A 20,825-nucleotide genomic window follows, 5' to 3' on the forward strand; every position below is an offset into this window, starting at 1 on the left:
CCATTCAACCTTATTTTAATCAGCATAAAGTAACGAAACACATTGCTGTGCTTGAACAGAATTCCACATTGCATTCAATATAGAATGGGAATGTGTCAGTCATGAAGGATTCTTGCATGTACACCATCACAGTGCCCTTTAAAGTACCCGAAAGTGGAGGCCACTTCTTTCTACTGCTAATCATTTGATATTCTATTTCCAGTCTTTGGCCTCTTAAGTGCTGATGCTTATGTAGCCGAAAGGGGACCACTCACAAACAAGAGGGAGAACTATGCACATTGGGGTTTACTCATAGCTCCAGGTTATGTGGAAGAAACCATCTGGTGTGGGAAACAATCCAGAAGGTGTTATCAAGTCTGTCCCCCAAAAAGAATTACAAAGAACTGCCTGCTTCAAGTGTGCAGTTCTGGGCTTACAACTGGAATATGTTCCATCGTCTTTCAGTATCAAGGATTAGATCCTCATTCAAGCAAGGCCTTTCTGCATCTTTCTTCCAAGGGGCAGCTATGTAGTTTTTTTTCACCCTGAACTTAGTGACTTTATGGGTGCCCCCTTTAAGTGGCTGTGTGCATTACTTCATTGGCAAATTGCACCACTAATGTTTCTCTTTCCCTTCTCCCACCACCATTCCATGCTTTAAAACAGTTTCTGCCTTTTGAAACAATAACAATGGATTACTAATTGTTCTTAGAAGAAGCAAAAACAGCTCTGAATGTGCAGTTTTGCATTCTAAGTGCACTAACTTCATAGCACCACCACAGCAGCAGGAATAAAGGAAGTCTCCTTCTGCAAGCGCTGCTCTCTGTGTGGTCAGTTGCGGTTGAGGGCCCCTGGGGGTGGTGACCCCCAAGTCTAGCCCTAGTTTTTCCACCTCTCTCCACAGCTTCTTCCCTTTGGCAGAAGGTGGAGAAGAAGGGGAGAGAGTTCTGCTTCACCAGAGACCATCTTCCTCCTCAGCTGACGCTTCAAACATATCTCCTGGCATTCTGGCACAGAATTCCCCAGATCAGTGAGGCTCTTTTATTCTAGCAAACCTCTTGGTAAAAGCATAATTCTGACATTCTTCATTGCTACAAACATAAAGTTGACAGCAATTATCTAAAGGCTCCATCAGTTATTTCACAACAATCCAAAGTGACTCACGATCACCACATCAGAGAGTCAGACGACCAGTAGTCATCCCTGGACAAGGGCTTGAGTGATTCCTTCTCAGCTTCAACATCAGCCTGTTGTCCAGCCACTCCTTTCCTCAGGATAATGAGATACCCCTTCCCGTTGCAGCAGAGGGGGGTGAAAGACCCCCCCCTGGAGTCTGGCAAGGGAGACAGAATGGTCCCCTCTCTGGTAAAACAGGGAGAGTTTGGACACCTGTAAGCCATACAGGTGCTGCTAAGGGCCTTGAAGGGCCACCTGTGAGAAGCAGGAGGGCTGCAGAGCAGAAGGAAAAGAGAGTGGGTTGGGAGTCAAGAGAAATGAGGAGAGCTGGGCCAGCTGGGATGTGAACGGCAGGGCTGGCTGGGCAGAAGGGGCGGGCCATTCAGGCTGTCTGCAGAATTCCCAACAGGCAGCCTGCACGGAGTTTGTCCATGGAATGGGAGGAGGTGCCACCAAGTCCTTTGCTCAGGCAGCAGAATGTCTTGGGGTGAGACTCCTGAAAAAGGGAGAGACAAACAGATGAAGAAGCAGAGAAGGCCAAGGAGGCAGGGAGAGCTTTGAAGAACACCCTGCCATGCACTTGGGGGCAAGAGTTTGTTTCAGGCCCCCCTTTCTTCCTCCCTCTCCTCTCCTGTGGAGGTGCAGCCAAAATGACCCCAGCCATGCACAAGAGGAGAGTACGAGTGCAAGCACTAGGCACCAAAGGGGAGCTCCAGAAGGGATTTTTATGGGCATTGTAACGCCTGACTCACTGGGGTGTCACATGTGACCTCCCCCAACCCAGCTCCCTCACACTATTTCTGCCAGCATATCCTGGATTTCTTCAGGCCAGCGATATTCCGATACGCTCCCTTTTCCTGTGGTATATATTTAAGGGTGTGCTAAAGTTGCAGGACTGTTCTGGAGGGGTGGGGGGAACGGGTTGCATGGAAGATCTGGTTGAACATGCCAATCTGCACACTCAAAGCTTGTCTTTCTCCAGGCCTGGGGGCTTCCCACTTGGGCAGCCTCCCCCTCTGAGAAGGGAGGATTTGAAGGGTGCCATAACCCACAGCAACAGTTAGAGCTATATGCAAATGACCTCTTGGAATCTTCCATCCTATTTGGGGCAAGGAAACTGAGTGTGTGGGGGACAATTTCACCAAATGTCTTCATGAGAATAAGAATTTTCAACGCCTTCTATCAGACAGGACTCCCTACTGGCAGGGTTTGGTAGTACTGTTTCATTTTTCTTGTGGCTTGTGCTTTTATGTTGGTAGCATCAATTTTGTTGGTAGGATGTCCCAGTTTTCCGTCTGTCACAATGCAGGTATGAGGACAGTGAAGGATGTGCCAGTGCTTGGTCTAGATTTGTCCTCCAATGGCTGGAAGTTTTCCTGCTCCATGAAAACCTAACCACTGCAAGGTGGCCAGGTCTGTGTTCTTTCACATCCCTCTGTTGCTTTGCAGCCTTCCTGGCTACCCACACTTCATTTCAAGGAGCTTTATGGGAGGAATCACCTCTCGATGCCTTCACCAGGGCTTTAACAGATGCATGGAAAGCTAAGGAACCTACGTACACCCTGCTATACAGACGATTGTACAATATATTGGACCTGCAATTTATTTCTTTGATTAGCACCCTCCTTTTCTTTCAAGAAGAATGGCCCGCAAGGCAGTTTATAATAAAACTTGAATAAAACAAATGCATTAAAATATGGTTAAACTCACAACAATAACAGAATACATCAAAAAATCAACAGCATTTTTTTCACCATTGGATTTCTTTTTGAAAGCAATTTCTTTGCTATCAAATTTAATGGAAATGGGGAAAATGGGACATGTTTTTGGCCTAGCACTATCAACTCTTTATTATAGGTCCCCACTCTGGAAAGATGCCAATTTCATTTCAGTTCATTTTTATAAGTATTACCAAAATTCACAATTGCTTTATAATCAGGATGGAACAAATTGGAGATTTTTAAAAATATTATTTTAAGAGTGAGGGAGATATTGAGACTGACAGGTATGTCCACCCAGACCATGCCTTTGAGCAGTTTGTTCATGGAGGCTGGGTTTGTATCTCTGTGTATCTGGCCAGTGAAGAAACCCAACCCAGAGCACAGTTACACCAACTCAGGTCAGGTCAAGCCAGGCCTGGAGAGGGGGCAGATCCAGTGTGGGGAGCAGTTAGAATTCAAACCTCCACAGACTAGGTGAGAAAGCTCTGTGGACCAGATTAGGCCCAGGGTCAGGAAGGTTAACGCAAGAGGATCGTGGCTGGAAGGAACTTGTTAGGAGTGTGATGAAGAGCAGGGAGACAGGATAATGGGAATACTAAGTTAACCTGAAACCCTATGAGAACTGCTCAATGTCCATCTCTCTACTTGATCAGAGGTCAAGATTATGGCCTGGAGTATTTTATATATCTGTACAGCACTTTATATCTGTACAGCATTCTTGGAAATACTAGAGACAGAACCAGCAGCCTCTCCATGAAAGCAAGATCATTTAACAGGGCTCAGTTGGACATCAAGAGATGGAGACATCCATAAAACTCAGCATTTGGAAATCTTGCTTGTAGAATTTTAGGCACTTGAGTTTGGCTTCAGCTAGCACATGGATCCACAGAGTGCTAATGTGCTCCACCTGTACTCTAACATCAGCCCTGGAGGCCCTGCATGTGTGCCACCATGTCAAAGGAGTTAGCTGGGTGGGCATGAGGGAAAGGACCCTTCCAGTAGTGAGCCCCAACCTGTGCAACTTTGTCCCAGTGGATGTCTATCAGGTCCCATTATTTCAGTCCTACAACTGGCCCTAAGGAATTCCCTGCTTAGCTGACATGGGCCTATGCGGATGTCACTAAGTGCCCTTGTGTTTATGGTGTTATTTCATTTTGATTTTTTAAAAATTATCACTGTTTTTACTCTTTGCTATGTCATTGCTTTATTGTTTTAATTTTGGTTTTATGTTGCCTTGGGAGGGTTTACTCTAAAAGGTGGCTTATAAACCTTTCCTCATTGTTTTATTGTGTTTTGTGGTTTAAAATTTAATTACATGTAACTAACTGCCAAATCAAGCTCCCTATGACTAGTAAATGCAAGGGTTCCGTTCACAAGCTGGTATGTTATTCAGTCCTGTTTCCAAGACTCTTTTATTTCTCACATATAATACTAGAATCTCTCTGGATACAGCTCAGCTGCATACATTAGCCTCTAAACAATGCCATTCATTTGTAAGTGTTACACATGCTAATGTAATGTCCTGCAGCATATAATCAATGTATGTTGCACTGCCAAAAGACGTCAATCATCCTGTCTCTAATTGTCAGTCCCCTTTGCCAACACACCATGGTGGTAAAACTTACACTAATTCTGAAGAAGTTCACAGTCTTTCTCCTGACTCCCTGCTGCCACCAAGTTCCTCTGTTTAAAGGGGGGAAATGCCACAAACTTACCTTTTTCAGGGCAGAATACAAAGCTGATGTGTAGAATGGGTGTGGAAGGAGGTTGGATGATGGTGGGGAGAAGGCGGAGGTAATTAAATAAAGATAATCCCAAAAGGGCAACCTTATTTAGTGATGCAAAGTGTTGCCCCCAGCATCTTGCATCCAAAATAAGAGAGCTGGGATGGAGAGCACATTGCTTCTGATTGCTTTGTTATGACCAAACCAGATGTGACATTCAATGTGGGAATCTGCATTGTGTGTCTGCTTTCCCATCAGTCAACCCCTTTATGAAGAGCGACTGTAGAAAAGGAGAAAGAGTTGAGTAGGGTTAGGAGTATGGTGTGTGGAGGGCTTATGAATCCAGACTCCTGTGTTTCATGATTTACCTACTTTGCATCTCCTGAAGCCAGATGAGGACCAGAAAGTATCCGGCAAGCAATGTCCACACCTTCCCAAGTTTGTGCTGTCATTTGTGGAACAAATGCGAGTACATTTTAAGTGTGCATGAAAAGCTATGCACTTTTGGAAAGTGATCAGCAACATGCTCTAACTAATCAGAGAAAAATGTGTGTTTCAAAGTATACACAATAAGTGTACTTTCAAGGAACATTCAAGAAGGGAAAAACAAGACTCAATATCTAATTGGTGTATTAGTTGGAATGAGTGATATGTTCAGGTTTTGAGGGTTTGCACATCCTAGTGCCACAGTTCCACTTATAACCGCGCAGCCAGCATGTAAAGATGCTAGAGAAATCTGAAGTAGACTAAAATAGGATTGGTTTTCTGTGAATCTGACTGACCAATTCAGCAGCAGTGTGGCTTTTTCAAGCCACATGGATTGAGCAGATATGTATTCCGTTTTTTCCTGGGGGGCGGGGTGGTTGTCCTAATACCTCCTAGTGCTAATTGGCATGGACTAATGGGCACTCATGTATTTGGTACATGTGCACATTAGCACCAATGTGCCTTTCATTAATAGGAACTAGCACAAATGGAACACAAATGGTTTAAAATTGGATTCTGTCAATATCCAACCCTCTGTAAACACTGCGGCGGGGAATTTTTAAAACATGCACATCTCTAATCTCATGTACTTTCCATTAGAACAGGGAGGGAAGGTCTTGCTAGCTACCTATTCAGCACTAACCATTCTGGAGGGGACAATCAATAACTGGATGGAAGCTCTGTGTGAAGAAGTACCTATTTCCCTCTTTCCTGCATTTTTGAACCTTCAGCTTCATCATATGAGCCTGTATAACAAATGAAGCAAAGGAGGGTTCCCTGTACTCATTTTCTCTACCACATGATGCATAATTTTATAGTGCACCCATGCTTTTCTTGAAAGAAATAAATGTAACCATGGTAGGAGGTGTGTGTGGGGAATGGGGTGGAGGGAGAAAAAGCAATAATGAAAGGAAACCTATAATTGATCAACCCTTCCATAGGAAATTGGAGTTGACTAATTACAGGGCAATTCATCAATAATCACCAGCTGGGCTCCACAGGAAGCAATCCAATGGGCTGAATCCTGAAAGGAGGAACATTTTAATTAACATTGCAGGGGAGCTTTGCTAAATAAGATGAATAAACATTAGAGAAGGAATTTGCCATGAGAAAGGACACTCCTGGATAATGGAAAAGCACTTTTGTAATCCCACTTCCAGTAGAAAACCAGTGCCACAACAGTATGAAAGGACTCTAGTATAGAAGCAAACGTTGTTCTTTCCTCAGAGTATTCATTTCTCAGCAGAACATTCATTTTTCTCTCTCCTTTCCCTCTTTGGACAGTGCTGACATCATCAACCATGCTGCAAAAGCAATAGCCTACGGAGGGAATCCACAGAAGGAACATTTAGCAAAGCATAGATCACTGGCCATCATTTAACTCACTGCCAAAGCGGCAGGAGAGCAAAGCAATCTACTGCATTAAGCTTCATCCACCACACACACCGTGCCCCCATCACTCCCTAGAGACCTTGCACAGAGTAAAGACGATGGCTGGTTCCAGCAAGCTCACGTCAGCAGTCAGTCAGCCTGGGCGCCTGCTTCTTCTTGTGCTTCCCTCTGCTCAAGACGTGGCTGCCAGAGGCAGTACACAAAGAAACAAACAATAGCACATATCTAACCAGCGCATCTAAATTAAGGGACTTGGACAACCTCCAGCAAGAGGAGGGTGAGGCATTTGTGTGAAGTGGCTCACTTCCTACGACTGTAATCTTTCTCACCAAAGCAGACTCCTAACAAGAGCAGGACTTGGAGATGATGAAAGCCAGCTTGCTTTTTGTTTTCTTCCAGAATGAACTGGGAAGTGCTGCTTTGCCATAGACCTACTGTATGCCGTGCTGTCATCTTACCATGTTCCTGTTCTCCATGCCGTAGGCTGTGCATTTTAGCTAGAGAGTTGGTTTGGTCATCTAGATAAAGCATTGGGGAATGGGAGGGAGAGAGACTGGGGTGCTGACAGGAATCGGCATGGGTAGATAGAGGCAGCTTTTTCTCTCATTCCCCACAAACACCCCCTTCTCCCTTTCCAAGGTTCAGCCCTGTCTTGGAGAGGATCTTTCTGTGCTGTCTGTGAGTAGGGCAAGGCAGGGGCTTGGCCATTAGATTCAGAAGGCTGGAATGCCAATATTAACATCTATGCAGCCTTCTCTTGTGCATGTGTGTGTGTATCACCTGTCTGCAACCTGGTCCCTTTGGATGCTTAGAACTACAATGCCCACCATTCCTAAAGTTAGCCATGTAGGCTAGGACTAATGGAAGTTGAAGTTCAAAACATCTGAAGGGCACCAATTTGGGAATTGCTTGGATATCTGTGCATGCACAGATGCACTGTGCATAAATTTGTGCCCTCTGCTCTCCTCTGTTTTGGAGATGTGTAAGTAAGTTCCTACAATGATTAGTTCACCTAAACCTGGAGGGCCTACCAAGTTAGTTCCCAGTTCATCATTCCAGTCCCCAAACCCTATTCTTCTTCATCTTTATTGTTACTGATCTCCCCCTACTCTTTCACCGACACGTTTCCCTTCACTTTCCTTCTCTTTCATTCCAATGCATTATGAAGATAAGATTGTGATCACTCAGGTGGGTTGGAATAATAATTCAACTTCTATTTACAGTAATCACAATAATTGTTTTTCATGAGATTTATTTTTTTTCTTTCACAAAGCACACACTGTCTTGATGTAGCCTGTAGTTAAAAGGACCCAACCAGCAGTTTCCAAAAGCCAAGAACAGTACAAACCAACAGAAGGATTAAAAGTGAGAAGCTTGGAAGACTCGGATGAATTTGAAATTTGACAAGAAGGGAAGAGAATGGAGAGAATTCAAGAGCAAAAGCACCTCCAGGTCCCCATGACAACCGCCAAATTGGCACCAAAAACTCCATTGTGCAGTTGAACTCTTAGTGCCACATCGAGTCCAGCCATTCTCCCACACGTGTGGAGCTTGCCACAGGCTCTGTGCGCCCGTCGCCACAACCCACTTGACTCACCCGGAGACAAGGCAATACTTATAATGCCTGATGACAGCTGGCTGACAATACCGTTGTCTCTGGCTACGTCAAAGGAGCAGGGACCAAGCGGTACCCTAAAATCATCTAGCCCAGGGTAGGCAGAAGGTAGATACGGCTCCACAGCACAAGGAGGATGCTGACTCCCTCTTGTTTGACAACAGGGGCCGCAGGAGTGAGTGAGTGAGTGAGTGAGTGAGTGTTCCCAAATTGGATAGCGGAAATGGAGAAAGCCTACAGCAGCATATGCATCCCTCCAAATGATGTTGGTTTGCAAGTTCCATCTTTCTTCACCATTGGCCATGCTGGCTGGGATTGGTGGGAGCTGCAATCTGACAATATCTGGAATGCCAGGTTCCAGTACTCCCAGACTAGGAGTAGCCCAGTGTGGATTTGTGTGTGGAAGGACTACAAGCTCCTGGCACTAAGCTCAGAGACACCCCAACCTGCGGCCTTCCAACCTGCTTGTTTACTGCCATCACCCTCAAGACATTTTCCCTCATACCCAAATTGCTCTTCCTGCTTCAGGCAGCACCATCTACTGCTGTTTTTCTGTCCCTTTCTTACCAGAAACATAATAGCAACATTGCTTCTCCTGGTCTCCATGTTTCCATCTGTCAGCCCCCTCTTGGCCTTATCCTCCCTACCAGCATTTTGGCCATTCTGGGTGCTTGACTGACCAGCATTGCTCAGGTATCCATACCACTCAGCTTTTTCATTCCCCTTTGCTAAGCATTACCCTGCTGAAGGTGATTCAGGTGTGCAAGGAAGATAAAGGAGCTTTGTGGATGGGTACAGGAGCCATGTGGTCTACTTATGCAAAAAAGGTGGGGAAAGGAGAGAAAAAGACCTGGTGGTTTTTCCAAAAGGATCCAAAGTGTTTTCTGTACTGAACATTGCTAGAGGCTCCTCCAAGGCTCCTCCAAGTGGCTTCCAAGGTTACTGGTGAGGCGGCTGCTTCACGCAAAAGCATTCTTCCTTCCTTAGCAAGCGCTGTTGGTTTTGCCTTGCTTGCTTTTGCCTCTCTTCCCCCACCCACTCCAGTTAGGAGTCTTCTCATGCATCGGTGAATGCAGGAGCTGGCGAGTGGCCCCTTGGCTTGAGAGGGAAGGAGGACTCTCTTAGCAGGGAAGCTTATGGCATTCCCCTTCTCACATCTTCCTCCAGTCAAGTTCCCTTCCTCCTGGCTGCCATTTGGCTTCCCATGATTGAGGCCTGGCTGGCGATGTGTATCTGTGCACCTGCATACAATCTGAAGGCAACTTAATGGCATAGGCTGCCCTTTCTTTACTCTTTCTCTCTACCTGCCCTTTTTTAAAAAAAGTATTAGCACACTTCAAGGCAGTGTGTTTATTAAGAAATAAATCTCATAGTATTCAATGTACTTAGGATTGCAACTCTGCCACTTGGTAGGTCAGATTCATAATCCATTTTTTAAAAAATTCTTCCTATCCTGTGCATATGGCCCAATATTCCTTAGAAGTGTAGAGGGAAGGGTCTCTTCTCTTCTTTGCCATGGTCAAAATGAGAATCCTCAGCTAACAGCAGCCAGGGTGAGATGGATTTGATGGGAAAGGGAAGAGTTAGATTCCTAACACTATACTTTGCGTGTTTTTATTTATTCAAGGATAATATTGAAACTGCAACTGTTGCTTTATTAAAAATTCTGTAAGAAGATATCTGCAAAAGAAAGTGCTGTTTCAAAGAAACAAAAAATTGCAATGATCACTGTGTCTTTAATGACAAATGGACTACTGAGAACTTCTTTGTTTTAAGCAAGGATAAAGCAGTTTGCCTAATATGTCCTGAAACTATCTTGGTATTAAAAGGAGTACAATGACACTTTGAAGGTATTCAATATATCAAGCAGAGGTGCAATTGAACAAGATAAGTTATCTTTAAAAAAAATCAATGTTTTTGCAGCAACATATTTTAGAAAGCACTTGATGAGAACCTGTGAGGGCCAGCTATCACGTTGCTAAATGTATTGCTAAATGTATTGCTGAGAGTTGTAGGCCAGTCGCTGATGGTGAATTAGTTAAGAAGTCCGTGGTTAAAGTAATGGAGGAGATGTGCCCTGATACGGTATCTTGCATTGGTTGTGTCAGTTTATCTGCATCTACAATCACCAGGTGCACTGAAGAACTGGGAGAAGAGATGCATATGACACTGATTGTCAAGGCAAAAAGTTTTGGTTTTTTTCCCTTTGGCATCAGATGAGAGTAATGACATTAAAGATTCTGCTCAACTGCTAACATTTACTGGGGAATAGAGTCCAGCTTCAGAATTACAGAAGAACTGCATGTACTGCAGAGTTTGAAAGGCACTACAACTGCAGAAAACATATTCTTGAAGGTATGTGAATCAGTAGAAAATCTAGGCCTGAGTGGAGATGTAGTTCAGACCAAGATGGAAAAGCATGACCGAGTTGGAAAAGCATCACAACTAATGGTGCAAAATATATGGTGGGAAGTAAAACTGGTGTAGTAGCAGGAATCAATGAAGAGATAATGAAATTAAAAGCTATACTTCCCATGAAATTTCACTGCATCATTCATCAGTAAGCCTTGTGTAGTAAGATTCCTCAGTGGGAAAATGTGATGCATATAATTACACCAGGCATCATGGCCTTACCCATCATCAGTTTTTAAATTGTCTCTAGAGATAGATGCAGAATATGGAGGTGTATTGTACCATGCAAAAGTTAGGCGGCTTAGCAAAGGCAAAGTCCTCAAACATTTTTTTTTTTTCAGTCTTCATCAACCTGAAGTTGAGGTCTTTCTCAAGGAGAGAAGAACTTTTTGACCCTGGATGGATTTTTGATTTGGCTTTCTAACTGATATCACAAAGCAGCTGAACACAGTGAATCTAAGATTGCAGGAAAAAGGAAAACTTGTGTGTGACATGCATTCTAAACTGAAAGCTTTTGAAGCAAAGCTAAACATTTTTGTGACACAACTTAGGGAAAGTAACCTTTTAAACGTCTCATGCTGCAATGAACTAAAATTTGAGAAGGATGGGAATTTTCAATTCAATGTTGAAAGTCACATCAAAGCACTGAACCTATTGCAGGTGGAATTCCAGAATAGATTCACTGCCATAAGCATGGAAAGAAAATAAGTATGTTTCAGAACCCATTTGACATAGCACCAGAAGGTGCAAGTACCTTTTTGTCAGATGGAACTAATTGATTTGCAAACCAGTGATCATCTCAGATACAATTACACAAAAACAAAACACGAGCACACCAAAAACCAAAAAAACAAAACCAAAACCAAAACTGCTGTTAGATTATTTCTATTGTGGTCTACCTGATATATTTATCAACCTCAGGAAATTTGCTGCAGGAATGTTCACAGTCTTTGGCACCACATACATCTACGAACAAACTTTTTCTGAGATGAAATCCAAGTATAGGTCAAGACTTACAGATGAACATTTTCATGACATTTTAAGGGTGTCTGTCACAAACCTTGACTTGGACATGAATGCCTTGGCTAGCAGAAAACAGCCATAAAAACACACCAATGAGATGAGTATGTGCAGTCAGATAAAAGGAATCCACAGTAAAATATTCTTCCAGAATGGATTGCATTCAAGTTAACATTTCTTCATTGACTACTGAATGTTCACTTTTCATCTAAATTGGTAGATTAATAAGTCTGTTACATTTTGATTTAAGATATGGCCCTCTTTAGGCATTGGATACAAGTGTGGCCCCCCATATCCCAGAAGGTTGGGGACCACTGCTCCAGGTAGCTCAGACATCAGGGCTGGCATTGCTGGGCACCCACTGGAGGGTCTACTCATGAGGGTCCTCTCTGGAAACACTGTTTCAGGCCCTAAGAATGCCACTCGGAACATTAGGAGCTCATTCGTGTGCTCATCCTCTAAGACAAGATGCACATTTTCTATCATTGATGCTCTTCCGCATTCTGCATAGAACCAAGAGGGATTATCTCCAGAAAAAAAACTATCAGATACAAATCTGATATCAGAAATGCCAATATTCAGAAACTAGAGGGAGAACCTTTTTACTCCATACCCTGGGTAGGAGCTGGAAAGCACTGCTAAACAAGACAGAATCATTTCCCATCACAAACTGTGCTTGGAATCCTCTTTGGAATTCTTTTGTTGTGTGTCACTGGGATGGAGTGACATCTCTTACAGTGTGTAGAATCAGCTGTATGACTTTTAAGGGTCATGACATCTCTGAGAGCCCAGAGGGATAAACAGGGTTGGGTGGATGAAATAAATATCCTTCTTGACTCCTATATTCAACCTATGACAAGTTAAATCAATCAATTCTTTCATCAGAGCATTACTGTCTTAAAGCTGGCCTGCAAAAATGGCTGAGCTCCCGGAAGCATGCTGCATCAGAACCCATGTGGGAAAGCTGGATGTTCTCTATCTTAAACAAGAAAGGAAAAGCACCCCTGTATGCAGAAAACTAGTTCATCAGGGAACAGCTAGGTTAGAACCCTTCTTCCCGACTTGCTAGCTTCATTCAGGTTGTGAGATTTGACATACTCGGACATAACTTGCCAGAGGCATGCAGTCCAAGCAGGACTGTCCCACCTGAAACATTTCGGTCCTAGCATTTGTAGGGTGGGGCTAAGAGAAAACAATTCAGTAGTTTCCTTGTTGCTTGGAAGACCAGACACACAGTCCCCCGTCATTGTCAGCTTCTCTGCCCTCTGCGTCTCCGCCGTCCTCACTCTGCTGCCACAGTCCTGCCTATTCCCGGAAGGCAAACAAAGCTGCGAATGCCTGGCTGGACTTTGACTACACTTGACCTCTCACCGCCATGTAGAATGGGAGAGAGAAGCAGTTGGGCCTCTTTAATTGTATCAGTTACATGCACGCTCGGTGAATGTCAGCCCAATTAACCATGTCTCTTTCCCTTCGCGGAACCAAAAACACATGCACACAGCTTGCCATTTGGGAAATGTCAGCAGGACTCAGGCATGTGTAATTGGGTGAAGCAACATGCGTGCTGACTCCCAGGATGGGTGGCGGGGAGGGCTGCCGGTTGGTGAACCCGCAGGGAAACGACACCGGGCCTTGCGATGGAGAGGACAAAACTGCCTCATACTGGTTATCGATCCCTCAGCAGACGGAGAGGCCTTGCTCCAAACCTACCTGCTGAGTCTGCAATCGGTGACATCTTATGAGGTTCATGTTGCCAAGCTGTGTGCCCCCCCCCCCCCACCGCTGCCACCCCAGTGCAATCTGGGAGCTGCTACTTACATAAGGAAAGGACACTCCCCACGTTGCTTCCTGGAATCTGTCACCATTGGTTGTCAGATGATTTTTATTTTTATTTTTTGTATGAAAGCTTATGTCTCTTTAAAAGGATACAGATTTGCTTGAAAACTAGAGATAGGCAGCCAGCAGTTCTCCAGGTGTTGCTGGACTCTCACTAGCCCCAGTCAACAGGCCAATGACCAGGGAACATGGAACTGTAGTCCAACATCATCTGGTGCACAACTGGTCCCCCACACCAGCATTATGTCTTTAAGGCCTGCATCTCTCTTGAAGTAGCAGTGCTTCTTTTCCTTTGTTTTTTCTGGTTAAAGGTATTCGTTTATTTAAATTCATTTCTTTAAATGAATGAATACCTTTAAAATAAATGAAAATAAAGGTAAATATCTTTAAAATAAATTACCTTTCCTTTCCTTTCTTTTCCTTTCTTTTCTTCCCTTCTGAAATGTGGAAGACTAATGGTTCATTCACTATTCTTGTCCAGCTGTTCACATTGCCTGTTATGCTATGCACAATTACCTGGGAATGATCCAATGGCTGTTTACTCAAGTAGATCCCATTGAGTCCAAATGGATCATGTTGTAACTTTTCTTTTAGTAAAAGCTAGGAGTACAATCCTACTCCTGCTTAGACTGAACAAGCTAGGGCACGTATGCCAGGTACTGTAGGATGTTCCCTTCCCATATGGTCTAGCGGTTAGGATTCCTGGTTTTCACCCAGGCGGCCCGGGTTCAACTCCCGGTATGGGAAAAAGTTTGTTTTGACATGCACATGGTGGGCATGTTGTGAGCAGAGCCGACTGGAGCCGGGGGTCAGACTAGATGGCCCGGGAGACCGCTTCTGACTTGCTCTGTTTCTAGGTTTTTCTGTCTAAACATGGCATAGGATTATACCCTAAACCTGCTTACTGCTCAATCATATTTTTTAAACATTACAGAAAAAAACATAAATCCATTACTAATTAAGAGTAGAAAAGGGGATTCAGCTTTGCATAAAATTTCCATTTGTTCATACATATGCATAGGTTTAAATGTAGGGAAAAATACAATTGAAATAGCAAGGCTCTCCATCTCACTGAGTGAGAAAGATGGTAACCAGATGACCTGAGCGTCCGCCTGTTTAGCCCAGGCACTCACTGTGGATGGGTGAGTTGATGGTCTCTCCTGGTTTTCCATTCTGATAGCGGTTCTTTATCTTTCAGCTGGACAACCCTTCAAACAAAGGACCAAAAAACATGGCATGTGCCCACTCTGCGTGTGTCAGGTCAGCAGTTTTAAAAGGATCCTCTCCTTCCTCATGCCCAAAATTCTGCAACCTGGAAACAACATGCAGGAAATGCTCAAAGAATAATAGCTAGAAAAATGAAAGAGAAAACTGAAGAACAATGGAATACTGAACTCCATTGCACATTTTGTGACAATTTGTTGCCCTGATAAAGACAGTATATGCATGTGCATGTGATGCCTTTTTCCTGCAAGGATCCCAAGACAGTTTACATGATCCTACTCTTCATTTTATTTTCACAACAACCCTGTGAGGTAGGTTAGGCTGAGAGTCCGTGACTGGCCCAATAACACCCAGTGAGTCTCATATCTGATAGAACCCAAATTCCCAGGTCCCAGTCCAACACTCTCACCACTGTGATACACTAGCTCTCCAGACTGGTATCAGTGTCCTAGCTACACTAATATAGTTTTGGATATTTTTTTCTTAATGATCAGCATAGCTACTGTTGCCCCTTTTGTTCTTGTTATGGGTAAGGACAGTTCCAGACAAACACTTTAATACGTACTATGTGCTTGTTTTGTTTTCCCTTGGTCCTTTCTTAGGAGAGGTTTTATTTTGGTGAGAAACAGCAGACTGGCTCTTGCTTGGATGAAAGGCCCCTGGAGAAAAATATTGCCAGTTCATTCCCTTCTCTTAGCACTGTTATCAGGTGTACCTCTGAATACCAAATACCTCCTCTGGCCTCGCTCACAGAAGACAGGGCATGAAGTTTATACTGGATCATTTGCCCTGCTAAAGAAACACAAAGGAGAAGCAAGGGGTGACAGTGGAAGGGCTGGCTTCAGCTTTGGGAAGATTATCCGGAAACTTGGGCCTAATTTCAAGAGGAGGGAGCAAAGGGATGCGAGGTGGTACCTGTTGCAGAGAGGACATGAAGGCAACACCATGGCTGGCAGGCGGTGGTCCAGGCCCTCTTCTGATGGATAGAAATGAGGCCTCTGAAAGCAAAGGAGCACACACAGCTCTTCTGAAGGCTGAGGATATTAATTCCTCCGTGCATCAGAATTTTGCATAAGCAAGAAAAGCACTTGCAAGTGCAAAGCGAAAAGCAGCACTGTGACTCCTGGTGGCCGAATGCAAGAGGACCAGAGCAGTCTGGGGCAAAGTGATGCTAACCTACCAAAGCAGCTGCAGAGTGTGGCAACCTCCCTGCCACTGCCATTGGACCCGGGATCCAGGTGATGCTGCATCCAGCTAGTCTAAATTGGGACTGAAAGGAACATGGCGCATGTGCGTCTGCATGGAGGGGCAGATGAAAGCGCTGGGGGTGAGTTGCTGGAAGTTTGGTTTTCTGAGGCTCAGTTTTATATTGCTCAGAGTCCTGCAGTGTTAGCTGTGGTGCTTTGCCTGTACTTTTAGCAAACCTACTCATAAGGTGTCCTTGCATCATTGAGAAGTTGCCAGGGTGACATTCTTGGCCAGGGGTAGACAAGCTGGTGCCATCCAGGTGTTTTGGAGTACAACTCCTGTACTCCATGACTGCTGGCTGGGGTTGATGTGGTTTGGAATCCATCTGAGGAATCTAAACCCTTGTTACCAACCTATTATTGTCATGAGTCGAGGTTCCTTCTTCGAGCAAAGGCCAGCCACAGTCTGTTTCCTTAAAAATGTTCTTTATTGCTTCCACTGCAAGTCACCCAGACAGAATCTCTGCGCATACATGGAATGGTTTGTTGAACCCAGGGTGGGAATCTGCTGGACTTTGTCAGCAGGCACTCTTGCTTGTATCACGTTTAAGGTTCCCGTCGCCATCCAACTGAAAGTGTTTGTAGCCGTGCAGGTAAACTATTATTAATTTTTTTGGACAATATTTGCAAAAATTACTGCAAAAGAAAATTCTGGAAAGGGTTGGGTAAACCAAAGGTGCTATGAGGGCATTTTGAATGGATTGTCCATATCTATCAAAGCATGCATCAGAAAAGTAAGTTCAACAGCCAGCTTTCAGCAGTCTTTAGAAAATAACAACAGCAATGACAGAACAACAGGAAAAAATCCATTGTAAGCCTGAAACAGCTCACAATTGTTCAACAGCTCAAGAGTGTGGAAAGCCAGTGCCAGCTGTCCCCAGGTGTTGCTTTTGCATTGGTGTTGAGACAGCTGCTACTGGTGGTCATGTGGAAGCCACTTGCCAAGAACAGCAAGGACTTTTTGTTGTTCTTGCCAAGGGACTCAGTAGCCAATTCCCTGAACCCTTTATGGAGTTGATTATCTGGGCTCAGAAGGCATGATGAGTCCTTGTGAGTACGACAACCCCCGTAACAGCACATGCTGTCAGGGTGGGTTGCTGCGTATGAACAAGCCACCCTAGGAAAATTGGTCTGAGTTTGCAAGACACAAGAACCCATCATGGGGAAGAACTCCCAATGGGTTGTTGTGACCTGTGAACCCAATCACAGCCTTTCTTTTTGACTTGCTAGTAATTCTTACAGCATGGCTTCATTTCTTCTTACATTCTGGTAGAGGTGCAGCAACCCTTTAAACAAAGTAATTGCCAAAGGCAAAACTAGTATAAGCACCATTCTGCACCACTAACCGCAACACCAGGCAGGCACTCTGGCAGAGTCTGGGCTTAATTAAATTGCCAAAGCGTTTCTGTCCAGCAAAAAGTCTGTATCTCTACAAATCTAGCTAGATCTTGCTAGAAATTCCATCTAGTTAAAAGGGCACAATCCTAACCACAGCATGGGCTGATGCAATAGTGCTTAAAGTGACAGTGTGGTCCAGACCACATCTGATCCTCTTCTATTCCAAGCACAATATTTTACATGGTGATAGGAAGAGACACAATTAGCTAAAATGAGGATAGGGCTTGTGGATTTCATTGAGGGCTCCTTCCTCAAGTTCAAACAATGTGTTGAAAAAGTTTGCTTTTGGGGCCCGATCATTTTGTATCATCTAAATCAGGGCCAGGGACTCATGTAAAACTACAGAAACCTGAGAAGGAACAAAAGGGCAGCTCCCAAGTCAGTAAGATTCAGTGGGGTATCTGGAGTTCACTGCAGTGAACTGTAGATATTCCACACTTTGTTGCTGTTGTTGTTGTTAGTCTCGAAGTCGTGTCCGACCCATCCGGACCCCATGGGCAACATTCCTCCAGGCCTTCCTGTCCTCCACCATCCCCCGGAGTCCACTCAAGCTTAGGGATAGGCATTCATTCCATCCTTGTGTCAAGTGTTGGCCCTGTCGCGATGGATCAGCCCCAAAGTGGGCACACAGTCCTGTAGCTGCTTGATCAATAAGCACTGCATTACCTCTCACCTTATTAAAAGGATTTGTGTATTGGTGATGGTGATATTGTGCATTCTGTTTCTTCATCCCCATTTCCCTTTTTTTGAAGAAGGAAAGCAGCCAGTTGTGCAGCTAGAACTGGGCACTGGGAGGTTTGCAGCCCTGGGGAGGCCTGAAGGACCATCTAAGAGAGCTGCAGGTGGTGAGTGTATCAGGGCAGAAAAAGCCATTTTATTCATTATATTCCATCAGTCACAATGTTGCTATGATTTAACTGAGCTTAAAATACAAAACTGAAAATGCTCTGGGGGTTTTTTTCCTCCCACAGGGTTTGAAACCCTGATAAAAACCATGATAAATTGTTTGCCAGCCTTGATTATCATACTGTTGTTGATGTTCCAACGCATCAGTAATGGAGAGGCAGCTTTAAAGTATGTGACAGCACTTGGCAGAGGCAAGTGAAACGTAACTTGTGTGTTTCGTGACTGAAGCAAAGCAGATGACCATCGGAAGACTGTTAAGGCCACGACTGCAAATTGCTTCGCTGCACTACTTAAAACTATAGCAGGAATACATGAGGGGATTGCAGGCTGAAGATGACGGCATTTGAACCCCTACTCGTAGTCCACTTTTGAAGCATGCCGCTGTCTACTCTGAAAGTACCCAAAGCTTTCATTACCAAGACTAGCTCTCAGAAGCAGAGACAGAAGCAGCCCACCAGGACTGCAGCCTTTCCTCCCTCATCTGCAGCTGTCTGCCCCACCACCCTGCTCTCCAGGAGCACTTGCTGAAAGGAAGTTACAGGGGCCCTGTGCATTTCTGCTGCATCGGTTCTCCCCAGATGAGCTGGCCTTTCGCCTATGTGCGCTTCACCTCCTGCTGCCCCACTTTGATTTTTTCTTCCTTTTGGTTCTTGATGCAATCAGAGTCCCTCTTCTCCCCTGCCCTTACATCCCTTAACAAATGGGGTGCCCTTAGGAGACAAACCTCTACCTCACAGGGTTGTTGTGAGCAGATCGAGAGGTGGAAGATTAGGCAAGCCACCTTGAGTTCCTTGAAGAGAAAAGGACAGAACACAGACATTGCAGAGTACATGTAAATTACCACATGCAAATGCCTGCAGTTTGGAAGTCTTGTGGGCCAGAGCCCTGGATCTCTCCAGGCCGAACACCACCCATGCCGGCCCTGATGGCATCCTCCAGTACCAGAGTGTGCGTCCGTTTGCCAGTTGCTGGGGAGCCTGGGCTGGAGGGTCTTAGCGCACTCCTATTCTGCTTGTGAGCTTGCCGCTGGCATTTAGTTGGCCGCAGTGCAAACTGAAAGCTGCACTAGGAGGACCCTTGGTCTGACCCAGCAGGGCTTTTATGTTCTTCGAAGTGGAACGGGTGGTTTGCAGATCTCACGCAGCGCTCAATCAGTATCCTTCCAGCTGAGGGCAGCAGAAGCACTTTCTGATCAGAAGCCAGTTCATCCCTTTTTCTTTCCATAAAGCCACTTAACCCATTGCAGCCAGAGGCTTAGAGCACGCCGGTTGTTCCCAAATTGCGAGCACCCTCTACTGGCCATCTGAGTTAGCAAAATTCAAATACCTTCACAATGCGCACTTAGCAACTGTTGCTTGAAAAAGAATAGTATTGCTGGGATGAGTCATAACATGCTTGCGCTACTGTCTGCCTGAAACAGAGATGCCCAGCAAGCACAGCCTGAATATAAAACTTTGAAGAAGGCTGACAGAATGGGTGAAAGAGAAACAAAGCAGAAACGAGGAGAACAAATTGCAGTGTATGCTTGTCTGAAAGACAATTCATGGCTAATGCAACAAACCATGGTTATCATACACTATGGCTTTCAGTAATGTGCAAACCCAGTCTGGCACTGGTTTTCTAGGGTTTTAGACAGCAATAATTCCAAGCACTACCCAGGGATGCCTCTTGCATGCCAAGCAGTTTAATATCTGACCCTTCCCTTCTATGGCCATGGGTAGAACTGGGCCTTTCTTGGCAGCAGTGCTGTTTTGCTGTGATGTGCTCCCTGCTATATACCACGAGTTAACTAGTGAAGACTGTCGAGGGAGGCCTTGGAGGGAGTTATTAACATCTTACAGAGCCATAAATCCATATTCTAGTATGGAATATAACTAGGATAAGTTATATTCCATACTAGAATGGAAGATAACACAGGTGAACAGATAAACTATGTTAAAAACCAAGATCAATAAAACCATGGTAGGTGGTATAATATATGTATTTTCAGGAGGTACTGAAAACATTGTTGGCACCGGTCTGAGCTGCAGACACAAGGCAGGGCATTCCAAAGAGGTGGAGCTGCTATACCGGAGGTTCTTCTTCAGGGGGGCTCCAACTGGGCCACAAGTCCATACAGCACCACCAAGGACTGCCACCCCATGACCTCAGTGACCAGGTAGGTTGGAAAGGATTACCTGTAACTGATACTGCACTGGCCTGATATTGGTTTCCAAGCTGCAGTACTGGAAGCTTTCATGTGCTGCTGATTTAAATGTTAGATTGTTAAATATGCTCATTGTTCCTATTACTATTTTTGTGATGCCTTTTGTAAATTGCTCGTTATTGTTATTTTGTGCCCCCTTGTGGAAAAATTAACATGATGAAATGCAACAGGTTTTTTCCTGTAAGAGCCCAAGACAGACATTTTTTCTGGAAGGGCACTGCCACGGGCAGGCACCACTTTTTTCCTAAAATGGAACAGGCCTGCACATATATGCCCTGCTCTCCTGTAGCCAAAGGTCAGAAGGCAGCTTAACTGATTTGCTTTGGTGCATTCATGGGTCAACTCACCACTGCCTCTGCTATGGCATTTGTAGCAATCTAAAATGCCATGTAATTAACCAAAGTGGCTCATCCAGAAAGGGAAAGATTAATTCTAGTACCCTTGTTACAAACAGCAGCACTCCGTCTGTACCACTGGATGACG

At 44.6% G+C, this 20,825-nt stretch overlaps 1 non-coding gene across 1 annotated transcript; it reads left to right on the plus strand.

The window, feature by feature from the left end:
• Nucleotides 1–14,036: 14,036 nt before the first annotated feature.
• Nucleotides 14,037–14,108, plus strand: TRNAE-UUC. Its single transcript has one exon. It is a non-coding gene; the product is annotated as a tRNA-Glu (tRNA).
• The last annotated feature ends 6,717 nt before the right edge of the window (nucleotides 14,109–20,825 follow it).

This window comes from Varanus komodoensis, unplaced genomic scaffold (genome assembly GCF_004798865.1).
Source record: "Varanus komodoensis strain SLA01 unplaced genomic scaffold, ASM479886v1 scaffold39, whole genome shotgun sequence".
Lineage (NCBI taxonomy): Eukaryota > Metazoa > Chordata > Lepidosauria > Squamata > Varanidae > Varanus > Varanus komodoensis.